We start from the raw sequence: 14874 nt of genomic DNA, 5'->3' as shown, positions 1-14874 counted from the left end.
TACTGATAATCAGTAAATCAGTCAGCCCACAATTACTATAATTCTACAATGTATGTCTCTTTGCTTTGACTTGTTATTTGTACAATATACGATGTATATGATGGCGTTTTTTCATACCAAAGGCTATACTATGATGTTTTCTAAGAGACATACGATGCTACTCTGCTTGTTCTGGCCCTGCACTCCTCCTCTGTTGTTTTCTGGATTGTACTCAGCTGCATGCCTTCGTCCACCCGGCCTCCGTTGACTCGTCCCGCCTGCCGTCTCTGGAGCTGAAGCTGGATTGGAACAGACCAAAGTACAGTCCAATCACGATGCCAGCTGCCTCTCAAAAGGCTCCTTCATCTGGCAGGTGGCGGCACTTCTTCTGAGGGGAAGCTGAGCTGGCCCAGCAGAACTTTGGAGATGTGTTCCAGTGGTTGGTGGACATGTAGGGAGATAGAGAGGGACCTTTGAATTGTTCAGAAAGGAAAACGGGGAACCCATTGGTAGTTTTAGTTTAGGGTGCTACTGCGGTGTGTTTTTGGGCTTGAAGAGGTGAACAGGAAGAGGTTTTTTTTTCGTATTGATTATCTTTTACTTTGTTCCTGGTTGGAATGCCCATCAATGTCAACATGAAGTTCAATTTTAGTTCTGTTTATTTATTTTTATTTTACTAACACCCATTTGCTTTTAACCCCCTCACATGTTGTGTAAAAAATACTCCTCTAACCCTCTGGAAACCAGCGTTTGGACTGTTTTTGTGTTGCTCCTCACCTACTTCAGACAGGCGGGACAAAACAACATTTTGTGGACTAAAGGCTATACTCTGACGTTTTTAGAGCGATGTGCTATACTATGACGTTTTTTGGACGACATACTATGCTCTGACATTTTTTGGACGACATGCTATACTATGACGTTTGATGGGCGACACTCTATACTACAGGCTTTTTAAATTGATATATTACTATGACATTTTTTTTGTTTTAGCTTTTTTTTTTTTTTTTTTTAGCAACATATAAGAATTTAAACAGTTTTAAAAATTACTATACTTTTATTATAGTAACAGAAACAGAAGGTTTCTTGATATGTGGTGGGGATCTGAACATTCGTTTGAGGCCGGAACTGGACAGTTCCAATAGAAAAGTTACAGACTCAAGTACTTTACATAAGAAAGTATGCGCACTGTTTGAAGAGGTTGGTTTGATTGATATTTGGAGAGATCTTTTCCCAAGTAGACGAGACTACTCCCATTACTCAGCTCCACATTCTGTTTATACGAGAATAGACTATTTCATAACTTTTGCCAAAGATAAAGACAGAATTCAGACATGTGATATGGGGACAATAGATGTGAGTGATCATGCACCTTTGTATTTAAAAGTGAATTAAAAATTATGCCCCAAAATAATAACATGGAAATTAAATTCGAGTATGCTTAAAGATGCTAATTTTAAGGAACGAATTAAAAAAGAAATACAGGATTTCCTTGACATAAACGACAATGGAGAGGTCTCGCCTGCTATACTCTGGGATACATTAAAAGCTGTAATAAGAGGAAAAATTATAGCAATAGCCTCATATAAGAAAAAAACAAGAAATAAAAAAATGGAAGATTTACAGAATAAATTAAAAGAATTAGAAATTAAACACAAACAATCTCTAACATCAAGTGTCTTTGAAGAAATTAAAAACATTAGAAACAAAATAAACAATCTAGCCACTCAAGATATTAAGACAAAATTAATGTTTCTTAAACAAAAATACTATGAAAGCGGATCGAAATCAATGAAAATACTAGCATGGAAATTAAAAAAGAAAATTGCAGAAAATACAGTAACTAAAATTAAAGACCCAGAAACCAAAAAGATAAAGAGTAAATTGCAAGAGATTCACAAAGCATTTGAGATATTTTATAAATCATTATACTCTAAAGTTCTTGGAGGAAGTGACAATGAAATTGAAAGATTACTGAATTCATTAGACCTTCCAAGTCTGACTGAAGAACAGAATCAAAAAATGATGGCAGATATATCAGAAGTGGAACTTAAAAAGGCCATTAGCCGGCTAAAAACAAGTCACCAGGTTCGGACGGCTATACGGCTGAATCGTACAAGGAATTAAAGGTTAAGTTGATTCCTGTATTACTACCTACACTTAATTGGGTATTTAAAAAGGCACAAAGACCCCCAAGTTGGACAGAGGCAATTATTTCAGCAATACCAAAGGAAGGCAAGGGCAAGATAGAGTGTGGATCATATAGGCCGATATCAGTTCTTAATATAGATTATAGGCTGTTCACTGCGATAATGGCCAGACGGATGGAGGAATTCCGACCTAAGTTGATACATAATGATCAAACAGGCTTCATAAGAAACCGACAGACACAAGATAATATTCGCAGAACTCTTCATATTAGAAACCATATACAAAAGAACAAAACTGAGGCAGTACTTATTAGTGTTGATGCTGAAAAAGCATTTGACTCTGTAAATTGGGAATTTCTTTATAAAATATTACACAAATTTGGATTACATAATACAATTATTGATACCATAAAGGCGTTATATACCAACCCAACTGCAAGAACTAAAATTAATGGTTATTTGTCAAGCAGTTTCACTTTGGAAAGGGGTACACGACAAGGTTGCTCATGGTCTCCACTTCTATTTGCATTGTATCTTGAACCGTTGGCCCAATCTATCAGACAAAACCCGCATATTAAGGGTATAACTATCGGACAAAGGGAGCACAAGTTAACTTGTTATGCGGACGACATTTTGGTTTACTTCGGACACCCAACTGACTCCCTTCCCAAACTTATGCTGCTACTTGAGCAATACGGTCGGCTCTCGGGATATAAGATAAATCTAAACAAAACTCAAACACTCTCATATAATTATCACCCGTCGGTGGAGATAACAACTAAGTGCCCTATGAGGTGGCAGGGTGAATCCTTAAAATATTTGGGTATTAGTATACCAAAAAATTTAACAAAAATTTTTGAATTCAATTATACTCCACTGAAGGAAAAGATAGATGAAGATTTGAAAAGGTAGAATTTAATTCCTTACTTGAGTTTATATTCTCAGATCGAATCTATCAAAATGAATGTCTTACCAAGACTATTGTACTTGTTTCAGACTCTACCAATACAAATTGATCAAATTCAATTTAATGAATGGGACAAGATGATATCGAGATATATATGGGATGGGAAAAGGCCAAGAGTCTGTTTTAAGACGTTGCAATTGTCTAAAGAGAAGGAAGGATGGGGCTTGCCATCTCTAAGGGATTATTTTAGGGCAGCACAGATGAAGGCATCGATAAATTGGTGTGATATATCATATAATGCCCAATGGAAAAGTATAGAGGAGCAAATCTTTCCTTTCCCAATACAAGCTACTCTGGCTGATGCGAATATTCAAAAATATATTGACACTACTGATAACCCTTGGGTTCAATGCACTCTCTCTGTATGGAAAAATGTGGTAAAAGAATATAACCTGAAAAAAGATATTGTAATGTTAAAATGGTATGCTTATGATTCCGACTTTCTACCAAACAAATTAGACTCACGATTCAAATTATGGACCTCTAAAGGGATAACAATTTTAAGCAAGTTGATTAAGGACGGTAAAGTTATCAGCTTTGACACACTTAAAAATAAATATGCACTGGAAAAACAAGACTTTTACCGATATTTACAAATACGTCATTATATAGAAGCAAAAGTAGATACAGTGTCAGAGAGTAACATGGACTTACTGAAATTGTTTAGAAATTCATATGAAGGGAAAACGAATAAAAAGCCAATTTCAATTTTGTATAAATGTCTGAGGAATTGTAAGTGTCATTCCACTGAACATGCAAAGACAATGTGGGAGAAAGAAGGAGGGATGACTATATCAGAGGAGGAATGGACTGCAATATGGAAACTCCAGTGGAAATGCACAAAATGACAGAGATTGAAGGAATATGGATGGAAAACTTTGATAAGATACTTCATCACTCCATGTCAAAAAACACATTATGATGGAACTCCTCCTATCTGTTGGAGAAAGTGTGGAGACCAACGTGCAAACCATTTTCACATCCTATGGGACTGCCCACCTATTAGACAGTATTGGAAAGATGTTCATGGAGCACTACAAGACATTTTTAAATGTGTAATTCCATTTGGAATAAAAACTGTTCATTTTGGATGTTTACCAGAGGACTGGAGAAAAAAGGATAAATATCTACTGAGTGTTTTGTTGGTTGCAAGTAAGAAATCGATAACTAAAAAATGGCTATCGCAGGATATTCCCACCATGTAAGCATGGTGGGATATAACAATGGATATTTATAAACTGGAAGAGACGACAGCGTTTGTAAATCAAAAACAAGATTGGTTTGTAGCATGTTGGGAAAAATGGGCTGCGTACATAAAAATTAAAAAGCCCAATTTAATTTTGAGTCTAAAAATTTAAAAACAATGTAATGGTCACTCCCTAATGTTCAAAACTATGTTCATGTTTCTGTTTATTTTATTGCATTGTATTTTGTTTTACTTTCTGGATGGGAAGTTGTCTTCAGAAAAACGAACGATGATAATATTGTGCACATGCTGGCACATGTGAATTGTACCCATCATTAAAAATTTGATAAAACTGAAAAATAAAGAATTAAAAAAAAAATAAAAAATTACTATACTTTTACTTGTGCAATGAAATTATTATTCTATGGCATTTTTTAGATGACATTATACTCTGATGTTTTCTTGAATAACATACTATTTTGACAATATACTGCACTATGACATTTTTTGAACCACATATCATACATGACAATTTTAGGCAACATCCTATCATTTTGCACTTTTTGAACCACATAATAATCTATGGGTTTTTTTTTTTTTTTGCCGACATGCTGTACTATGAACTACAGGCCATACTGTTATTCTTGAAAAGTATACTATACTTTGACATTTTCTGAACTACATCCTATACTATGGCATTATACACAGAGTGCTTTGGTTACATGTTGATTTATAATCTAGATTTTTTTCTGTTTTGTTTTTTGACGGTATTACCACAGACTTGACCGTGAACACGTCGACACCCACCTGAGGGAGACACTGCCTAAGATCTCAAGGCTGCTTGGTCGTGGTCTTTCTGGTCCTGCTCCAGAACGCCTTCATCAACTACGTCTTCTTTTGAAGAGGCCCTCAGATGCTGCAATCTCTGACCTTCAGGAGGAACTGCTACTTTCACTCTGTAACGAGACGGCAGTTATTTTAAAGACCCAGCTCCTGGCGGCTTTGAGTGAAAGTTTAACACCCATCAAAACGAAACTACAGACAGTTAAATCTGAGCTGTCGGTCAGTATTTCAAACATCAAGTCTTACCCGGCGCCCTAAAACACGCTGTGGGTGAAACAGAAACTTCACTCTCCACATCACCAACGACATCATCACACTCCAAAGCAGAGCACCTGTCTGCTGAACTTTTAAAAGTGGACTATAAATGTGAAGAATGTGAGCAGCAGCCTGTGAGCAGCGGAAAAGATGTGATCAGAAAGAAATCATTTTCTTTTTTCTTTTCTTTCTGGTTGACTTGATGCTGTCAGATACAGATGTTGGAGCTGATTCTGATCTTTCAGGATAAAAAAGCTGCTTTTCCTTCACAGACTTTTCAAGAAATTATTCTCTCAGGTTTTCTCTGCTATTTATATTTTTATTATCTGTGATTATTTCATTATTTCTTTATTGTAAAAATAAAGTTTGAGGCATAAAGACTCATTTAGTTATTTTAATCCTGAAATATTTGATGTAGCAGAACTAAACTTCCATTTTCCTTCTTGTACTTCTGATACTAGAACTAAACGTATCTTCAACACAGATCATCTGGTTTTAATGAATCAGCAGCAACATCACAACAAGAAATTAGACAATTTTCAACAAATTAATGAAACTGATATTTAAAACTATCATAGTCTGTTTTAGTGTCAAATTAAAACTGATTACTGGCATCTAGAACATTAACGTTACTGTTTTAATCACATTTAAGTTTCCTGAAAGTTACATTAATGTCAACCAACCACAGTTTTATGAACTTAATGAACCACATTACAGGAACACAACACACTTCAGCTGCTGACAGGAAACAACACAAACATCGTTAGATTGATGCTACATTTAGCTGCTAATCAGGACAGAGAAGCTCGCTCGGTTAGCATCGCTAACATTAAAACTAATATTTACCGGATACTAACTCTCTTCTCTGGTCAACACACACAGAAATAAACTCCACCAACATCTGTAGTGCATGGCACACATTATATCTGACACTAAAGCTGCATATAAAGTGCATTAAAAGCGGCACCAATACGAAATAAACATTTACTTACCGAACTATAAGAGTCCTTTCAGTGTCTGCTGGTAGAATCAGCCGAAGGTAGAAAACTGGTTAAAACAAGCCAACGGGCAGGAAAACTGTCTGTGGAAAATGTTCTGCTGCTTCACTGATAAATAAACCAACAGTTATTATATCAGAATTAATCCAAACGAGGAGAGCAGAGTCTCTGCTGCCTCCTCCATAGGACCTGTCAATCATTCCAGACCGGACTGTCAATCAAGTAGCCCCGCCCCCTGGCTTCGCAAAACTTTAACGCTCTATGAAAAATCAATATTGATTTATTTTAAGATCGGCCACCTGATCTCTCATTTTGACCATGAAAGCTAACGAAAAAAATTTATATGCAGTTTATGCACCGTACTCTGTTTGGCTCCACACTTGCTGATGACCACTTCCGGTCTCAGAAAATGAAAAAACTGACCTTTTTTCGTTTCTGTCTCTTATTGATTTTGCTTTCCTGTTATTCTAAATATAAAACGAAAATAAAAGCATTTTTAAAAAATCGTATATCCCTTTTTGATCATGAAAAGGAAAAACGCCTTGTATTTAAATTTTAATTTTTGCATTTTAAAACGAAAATCAAATAACCACTCGTTTTTTGTTTTTCAATACCCGTTTCAGAACGGAAAATCCAATTACCAGATCCATACACGGACCATTTTTCTTCTTCCTGGGTATTTTTTCCCATTAGTTTTTTCTTTTACAAAGTTTCCAAATTTGTTTTTAACCTTACTTTCCATTTTTAAAAGAAATTTGTTTGTTGTCTTCTTTCTGGATTCTTTTTTAAAAATTTTGTTGTCTATTATTATTTTCATTTTTTAGTTTTACAGTTTTCCGGTTTGGTTTCTATTGTTCTCCTTTCACTAATTTATTTTCATGTTTTGTGCTTTTTTATATGCATGATTATCAAATAGTGTGATTAATTATTACGGCTTTTATTTTATTTTTTCAAATTTCCATTTTTAAAAAAAAAAAAAAAAAAAAAATCCCCTGTCTTTTTTAGACTTGTTTTCGGTCCGTGTACCTTCCGTTCATTTTATTTCTAATTCTGAAACGCAAATCGAAAAACAAATTTAGGGCCATTTTTTCTATTGTCATTTCTGAAACAAAAATCGGACAACTATTTAATGATCCGTTTTTTAAACAAAATATTGCATTTCTGACTCAAATTTTAGTTTTCGGGGAAAGGCCTTAATTTTCTCTTTTTCCAATTTCAATTTTCAATTTTTACGCTTTTCAGTCTGTGGCCCGGAAATAAATAAATAATCGCGCGGATTGGTCCGTGTGTCAGGAAGGTCACGGTGCTAGTCTGGTCGACTTGGTGTCCGGCAAGAATTTCTCGTAGGCAATGGATTCTACCAGTTACATCCTTTTTAAAGGAAACAAAAGGTTAACGCTTAGGGAGGACGACATGAATGGAGATAAAATCGCCAGAATATTCCAGGTAAGTAGCACTTTTTTCGTTTGTTTGGAGAACATGCTAAGACCAAAGGATGCTATGCATAGCACACGAATAGCCGACTGATTAAGGCTCCTTAATGTTTTCTTTCCAAGGTATATGCTCCTAGCCTGTACATAACTGATGATGACAATGTGGCCATATTCCCTGGTTCAGCTGGACATTTCAGCTGCTTGGACCTTAAACCTCGTGGCCACTATGAGGTTCATGGGGATGATATTGCTCTACCAGTCGCCGAGCAGACTCCTCCATTGTCAGGCCAGAACCGTTTCCAGTTTCACCTTTCAGCACAGCCCGCTGCTGCTCTAGGGTCACCTGCTCAGGCCATTGCTCCCACTCCCCCCCGAGCAAGCATGAGTAACACCTTCCAGAGGTACCCCCTGCTCCCTCAGTTCAGAACCCCTACCCTTGACTAGCAAGCTAGATATTAAAAAGGGGGGGTTCGTTTTCATGAACATATTGGTCCAAGGCTAGCTACATATGAATATATCATCATCACTGAATATGTTTTTGTAATTGTTAAGATCCTTTGTAACCAAGACAATTTTAAAATGAGTCAATTGTTATTGGATCAGGTTTAATGTATGCTATGTGTTTGAGATGGAATTAATTGATTTAGCTTGATGTAAACCACTCCCACAACAATCTTTCTAGGTCTGTTTTCATTGCTGAGCTCAGCCAGGGGAAACTGAAGCCTGCCCGCATGGTTGTACTCAGACTGTTTGAGTTTGAAGCCACAACCACAGGTATCCTTGCAAAATTACATGATGCCCTGCAGAGTGATGACCCTCTCATCCTGACTGATGCCCAGGGAAATGAGATTGTGGACTCCGAAGGGACAAGAGGTACTAATTGAAATCATTAATAATTGCATAATAAATAAAAATGCTTTGTTTGTTAAACCACATGCCCCATCTACTTCAATACTGTGCTCTCTTTGTCTTGTAATTTTTTCGACCCACAAAGTATTCTGTTCAGCTGTAAATGTGTTTACATTATGTCTGTTACATGATTTGTCTTCCTCTCTTGCTAGGATCCAAGTACTGGAAGCAAAATGCAAAAAAGTTTCTTGCTGTCCCAGAGCAGATCTTCCATGGGTTCCAGCAAGGAACAAAGGGAAAGAAACTGAGGTAAACATATTAGTTACTGTTTATCAATATTTGTCTTTTATTTTGTTATAAATAGCATCTCTCTTAGAAGAAAAGTTATCTGAACAGAACTGATGAATATTGTACAATAAATTTGTTTTTTGTTGTTGTTTTTAACCCTCCTTGTAGCCATAAAGATATGGACTCCACAAGTCTTCAGGGGGTCTATGATAAAATAGAAGAAGTGATCTTGGCTGCTCCAGGACTGAATGAAGTCACCAGAGTCATGAAGGACCTGTCAACACATGCCAGCAACACCAGGGGTGCCATGCTGGTTCTGACCAACACCATGATAACACACATGAAGGATGCCTTTGGTTGTATTGTATGCAAAGGTCTGTAACATCATTTGTTGTTTGATTCATATTAAAGTCTACCTTTTAAGCAGGATCTAATGGAATGCCCAAGTGAATCAAGCATTAATTATTGCTTTTCCATGTTATAGTGAAACTTTCACTTGCCAAGCTTTTAAACATATGTAATATGTAGATCAAAGGAACAGTTCACCCAAAAATGAAAATTCTGTATTCTGCTCACCCTCATGTCAGTTAAAACACAGGTGCAGTTTGTCCATACAACACACAAGGAGGTTGCAGCACTACTGGAGAGCAAGGGGGTCTCCACTGACTTTGTATGCACTGTGTTGAAGTCAATGGAAACCCACTTGCTCTCCAGTAGTGCTGCAACCTTCTTGTGTGTTATATGGACAAACTGCACCTGTGCTTTAACTGGCATGAGGGTGAGGAGATGATGACAGAATGTTCATTTTTGGGTGAACTGTTCCTTTAAGTAAAGACAAGATAATATATTGAACTGTAATATTTAATGTGTATTGCACATTTCCTTTTTTTCATCAAACAGGGCTAATGGAAGAGCCTGTGATTGCCGTATGCTGCACAAGCTTTGTTGGCTGCAAAAACTGCGTTGACCAGTGGATGCTGACATCCGACCAGTGCCTCAAATGCAGGGCAGATGAGTTCTCTGTCAATGTTCACAGGCTGACCAGTCTTGACAATCTTCTCTCCATATTGGCTGGTGTAATTAAGATGGATTAATCCTTTAAGTGTGATTGTATCACATTCTGATTTAAGCTTGATCTGGCTAATTGCCTTGTTCTAAAGTCAGTTGGAATTTTGCACTTGTTCAGTAACTGTAGAGGATACAGAATAGTTTTATTTTTATACATTTTTTTGTATTTCATGTTGCACTTAGACCAATATTGCTATTGTAGCAATTTTAGCAAGTGTTCAATTTTATTTGTTAAAGGAAAGTAACAGAATATCTACTATATCCAGAAACAACTGGTCTTTATTTGACATGAATTCATGCATATTGCTGTGTAATGTTTATCAGATACAGCAATGCATCTTGAAAAGGTACGAAGTTATAGTTTACCACATTATCTAGTAAAACTGAAATATCAGGGTACTGTTCAGCAAAAAGTTGTTCTGCTGATATTCTGTCCTCCTCAGTTGAGAAGGTGTCAGTTCCAAAGCAGGAGACTGGAGTTATTGAAGAGCCAACATCCTGCTGGTACATGTCTGCTGCTTGGGAGGCATGAGGCAACAACTCCTCTCCCAGTTTCTTTGGACGTCCTCCTGCTGCTAAACAATTGGGTGTTCCTTTGCTTGTGAAGCAAAGCATTGGTCACAAAATGTCATTTTTGTTAAAATTCACTGTCAACTTTTGAATAAAAAAAGGTTCACAAAAAAGGACTGGATTGTATGATGCATATTGGTTTTTTTTTAACTCACCTGGGATTGTGTGTGCATTCCATGCATGTACAGCTCTTGTTATGCCAATCTTGCACAGCTCAGCAGTAAGGTTAGATGTGCAGTATCCAGTCACGTTGTCGTCCATGTTGAGGACTTCCTGATCCTGCAGCTGCATGAGGGCCTCCTTCACTGGGTAATTTACCCTGTTATTTATCTCTACCCACATTCACTCTACTGTATGATTCTGGAGACAAGAAAAAGGTATACTCAGTGAGCAATACTGGATTCTGCAAAAACATAAACAACTTTTTAAAAAAAAAATCTAAATCTTAACACAGTTAATGTATTAACTTATTTTTGTGTGTATGCATGTATTTATTGATTTATTTAGTACTGTTAACATATCAGAGTTCAGAGTGAATTTTTCTTAAGATAGGCAAAGGCCATTTATTGATTACATATAGGCTCTTAAATGTTTATTAAAAACTGAAAAGCATTAAAAACAAACAACTTAGGCATTTATTGAGTCACTAAAATGCTGTAGAGTACAGACCACATCAGCATGATTATAAGCATCCTCTGGTAAATGAACAACCAGATACTGATGTCTCTCACCATATGGACTTCAGGAGATGACTGGGGGATGATAAACTGTGATCTACTGGTTGGGTTCTCTCTGTTCTCATGTTTCTTACATGTTTGTCCCTGACAGCCGGGTCCTAATGTTTTTTGAGCAACACACCATACTATGACGTTTTTACAATGAGGGTTCTACTATGGAACCAGTTTGACATGTTCAGGTGTTCTTTGTGTGAAAACTCAGAGATTTCAGGGATCAGAAGGTGGTTTTCAACTTTCTTTGTTAACTTTCTGCTTCAACTTTAAACTAAATTTCCTTCACTAACCCAGCCCTCTGGACTTCCAGGAAGCTGTGTTCCTATTGGCTGTCCAGGTGGCTGTATTCCTATTGGCTGTCCAGGTGGCTGCTTGGTGTTATCAGGAACACCTGAGCAGCTCAGTGTCTTCCTGCTTTATTTAGCTGCAGACAAACATTTCCTCTGCTCTCCACCACTGAACCGGGTTTGGCTCCAGTGCTTTAGTTTGTTCTTTAGGCGTTGGCTTGCAGCTTCCAGGAGTAAAATCGTCTTTAATGTGTTTCTTGGTGTGTTTTAGGGCTTTGTACTGGATAGTTATCTTGGTAAATGTGGTTCTTTAGCCACAGTTAGCACATGGTGCTAATGTGTGCAGTGATTAGTGGATTTGCTGCAGCTGAGTTGTGTCTTTGTCTTGGCTGTAGTGAGTCTTTAGAGGTTTTTGGTCAGACACATTCTGTATTCTTGTTTGAGAACCAATGTTGGTTGTCCAGAAGGTAAGAGTTCCTGTCCTGATTCTCTGTTCTCAGAGGTTCTCTGGTAGGCTGCAGGAGACTTTAGCGTTTGGGTTGTACTAGTTTGGTTTTTGTATGGTTTCATTTGGACGACTATCTTGAGGCCCCTCCATGTGGTTTAGTGAGGTTTTCTGCAACAGTTCTACAAAGCAACCTGCAGCAGAAGAGACTTTGAGAGTTTTTAGGAAGTTCTGGAGACCAGACTTTAGAGCAGCAGAAACATTTGTCAGCAGTTTGAGCAGGAGAAGGTGGGCTTCAGAGTAGAAATGAGACAGAAACCTTCTTGAGTGTGGTGAGGTCTTGTACCAAGAGTTTGAGCAGGTTGTGAAGAATCTGTAGTTCTTTGGTCTGAAAGCACAAGAAGAGTCGACTCATTAAAGGAGACAACAGGAGATATTGTTGGTTCCTCTGTCGCTCTGCAGTTTCCTTAGACTGAATATCAAGTTTATATTTTAAATGATTTCCCATGTGAGCCCAAGAAGACTTCAATAAACTCCCTCCATCCCCTGGACACAACAGATTTTCTTATAATGTTAAATGTTTTTTTTTTTTTTTTTTATGTTATTGAGTTTTAATCATAGTTTTTTCTCTTTGCTTGTTTAGTTTTGTCATCTGTGTAAAAGGTGCTGAACAAATAAAGTTGAATTGATAAACTGAATAATTGACTAACTCATGATTGTGACAACAGAAGTATTTTCATTGTGATTTAAGGGTTTATTTCATTTTTAAGGTTGGGGTTAAAATCTTGACAGAAAAAGAAGATTAAAGAAATAAACTACATAACAAAAAGCAATTAAATCAAACAAAAAAATTAATACAATAAAACTTTTAAAAAGTTTCATTGTTAAAAAGCTTTAAGAAATTTAAGATGTAATTTTCCAATTAAACATTTAATTTTTTAATTAAATGTTTTGTCTTTTTAAAGGTTTAATAATCTAATTAAATGTTTTGCATTTTTTAAATGTTTAATATTCTTGTTTAATTGTATTTTTTCAATGTTTAATGATGGAAAATATTTTATCTGTAATTTTTAATATTTGTATTTTAAAATTTTTTTTAATTTCATAATGACATGTATTGTATGTTGTTGAATTATCTAATTCAATATTTTGTCTGTTTAATAGAGTTAAACATTAAATACAATTAAATTATATGTACATATACCACCTTTTAATGTTTACTTTTCTTTTTAAATGCTTCATTGTATTTTCTGTTTAATTCCTATTTGAAGTTTTATTGTCTTTATGATGTAATTTTCTAATTAAACATTTAATTTTTTAATTAAATGTTTTGTCTTTTTAAGGGTTTAATAATCTGATTAAATGTTTTGCATTTTTAAAAATGTTTAACATTCTTCTTGTTTAATTGTATTTTTTCAATGTTTAATGATGGAAAATACTTCATCTGTAATTTCTAATATTTGTATTTTAAAAATTTTGTTTAATTTCATAACGACATGTATTGTATCGTGTTGAATTATCTCATTCGATATTTTGTCTGTTTAATAGTGTTAAACATTAAATTACATTAAATTATATTAAACAGACAAAATATCGAATGAGATAATTCAACACGATACAATACATGTCGTTATGAAATTAAACAAAATTTTTAAAATACAAATATTAGAAATTACAGATGAAGTATTTTCCATCATTAAACATTGAAAAAATACAATTAAACAAGAAGAATGTTAAACATTTTTAAAAATGCAAAACATTTAATCAGATTATTAAACCCTTAAAAAGACAAAACATGGGTGTCCATATAGCTCAACGGGTTAAGCGGGTGACGCATGTACAGAGGCTGGTCCCCAACGCAGCGTCCCGGGTTCGAGTCCCCGCTAGTGGTCCTTTGCTGCAAGTCCTTCCCCGACTCTTTTCCCCTGTTTCCTGTCTCTCTCACTACACCTATCCAATAAAAGGCCAAAAAAGACAAAACATTTAATTAAAAAATTAAATGTTTAATTAGAAAATTATATCTTAAAGACAATAAAAGTTGAAATAGGAATTACACTGAAAATACAATGAAGGATTTAAAAAGAAAATTAAACATTAAAAGGTGGTAAAACATTTAAAAAGAAAAACCTTAAAGATTTAATCGAAACATTAACAGACTGTGTGAAGGTTCAAACTAACAGAGAAGTAGTCAGGAACTTAGAAGATATCAGTCCTTGGACTGTCTGAAGGTTCAATCTAACAGAGAACTACTGTGGGACTTAGAAAATTTCAGCCCTCAGACTGTGTGAAAGCTCAGGTCCTGAGGACTCGGGAGGTCTGGAGGCTTTGAAAGTCTTGGAACTGAGGGTTCAACCCTCCAGCACAAAGGCTAAAGTCCAACCTCCTGAGAAAAACGATCGAGTCGAGACTCAAGTAAAAAAAAACTCGAAAATGGCAAAAAAAAATAGATGATAAATGCGCAAAAAAAAAAAAAAAGTATCGCGCGCAGCTTAGAGGGAACAGTGGTCCCAAAACTGTTGATAAATTATTTCTCAATAAAACCTCATAACCAGTTACATAAGCACACCCTCTTTACTGACCTCTTTACCAATAAACCCCAAGACATACTTTGCCAAAATCCATAATAATCCATAAAATCTTTATTTGCACCAGCCTCATGTGAAAATGACATCAGTCTGTATTTGTAGAGCATCTCATGAATGTAGCAGCACCGTTTAAATGTTTCATAACACAGAATATAAGCAAGAGTATATAGGGATACAGACAAACATGGGAAATAAGAAACGTGCTCTTCAATAGTTATTGTCATTATTATTACTAGTAAT

The 14874-nt window shown here is 35.8% G+C and overlaps 1 long non-coding RNA gene across 1 annotated transcript; it reads right to left on the bottom strand.

Annotated features, from left to right (window-relative positions):
- Positions 1-9: 9 nt before the first annotated feature.
- On the bottom strand, positions 10-6640 carry LOC129347541 (uncharacterized). Its single transcript, XR_008599683.1, has 3 exons — positions 6373-6640; positions 5090-5238; positions 10-450 (listed from the first exon to the last, which is right to left on the bottom strand). It is a non-coding gene; the product is annotated as an uncharacterized LOC129347541 (long non-coding RNA).
- Positions 6641-14874: the final 8234 nt, after the last annotated feature.

This window comes from Amphiprion ocellaris, chromosome 19 (genome assembly GCF_022539595.1).
Source record: "Amphiprion ocellaris isolate individual 3 ecotype Okinawa chromosome 19, ASM2253959v1, whole genome shotgun sequence".
Taxonomy (NCBI): Eukaryota; Metazoa; Chordata; class Actinopteri; family Pomacentridae; genus Amphiprion; species Amphiprion ocellaris.
This window is presented reverse-complemented; position numbering and strand designations above follow the sequence as displayed.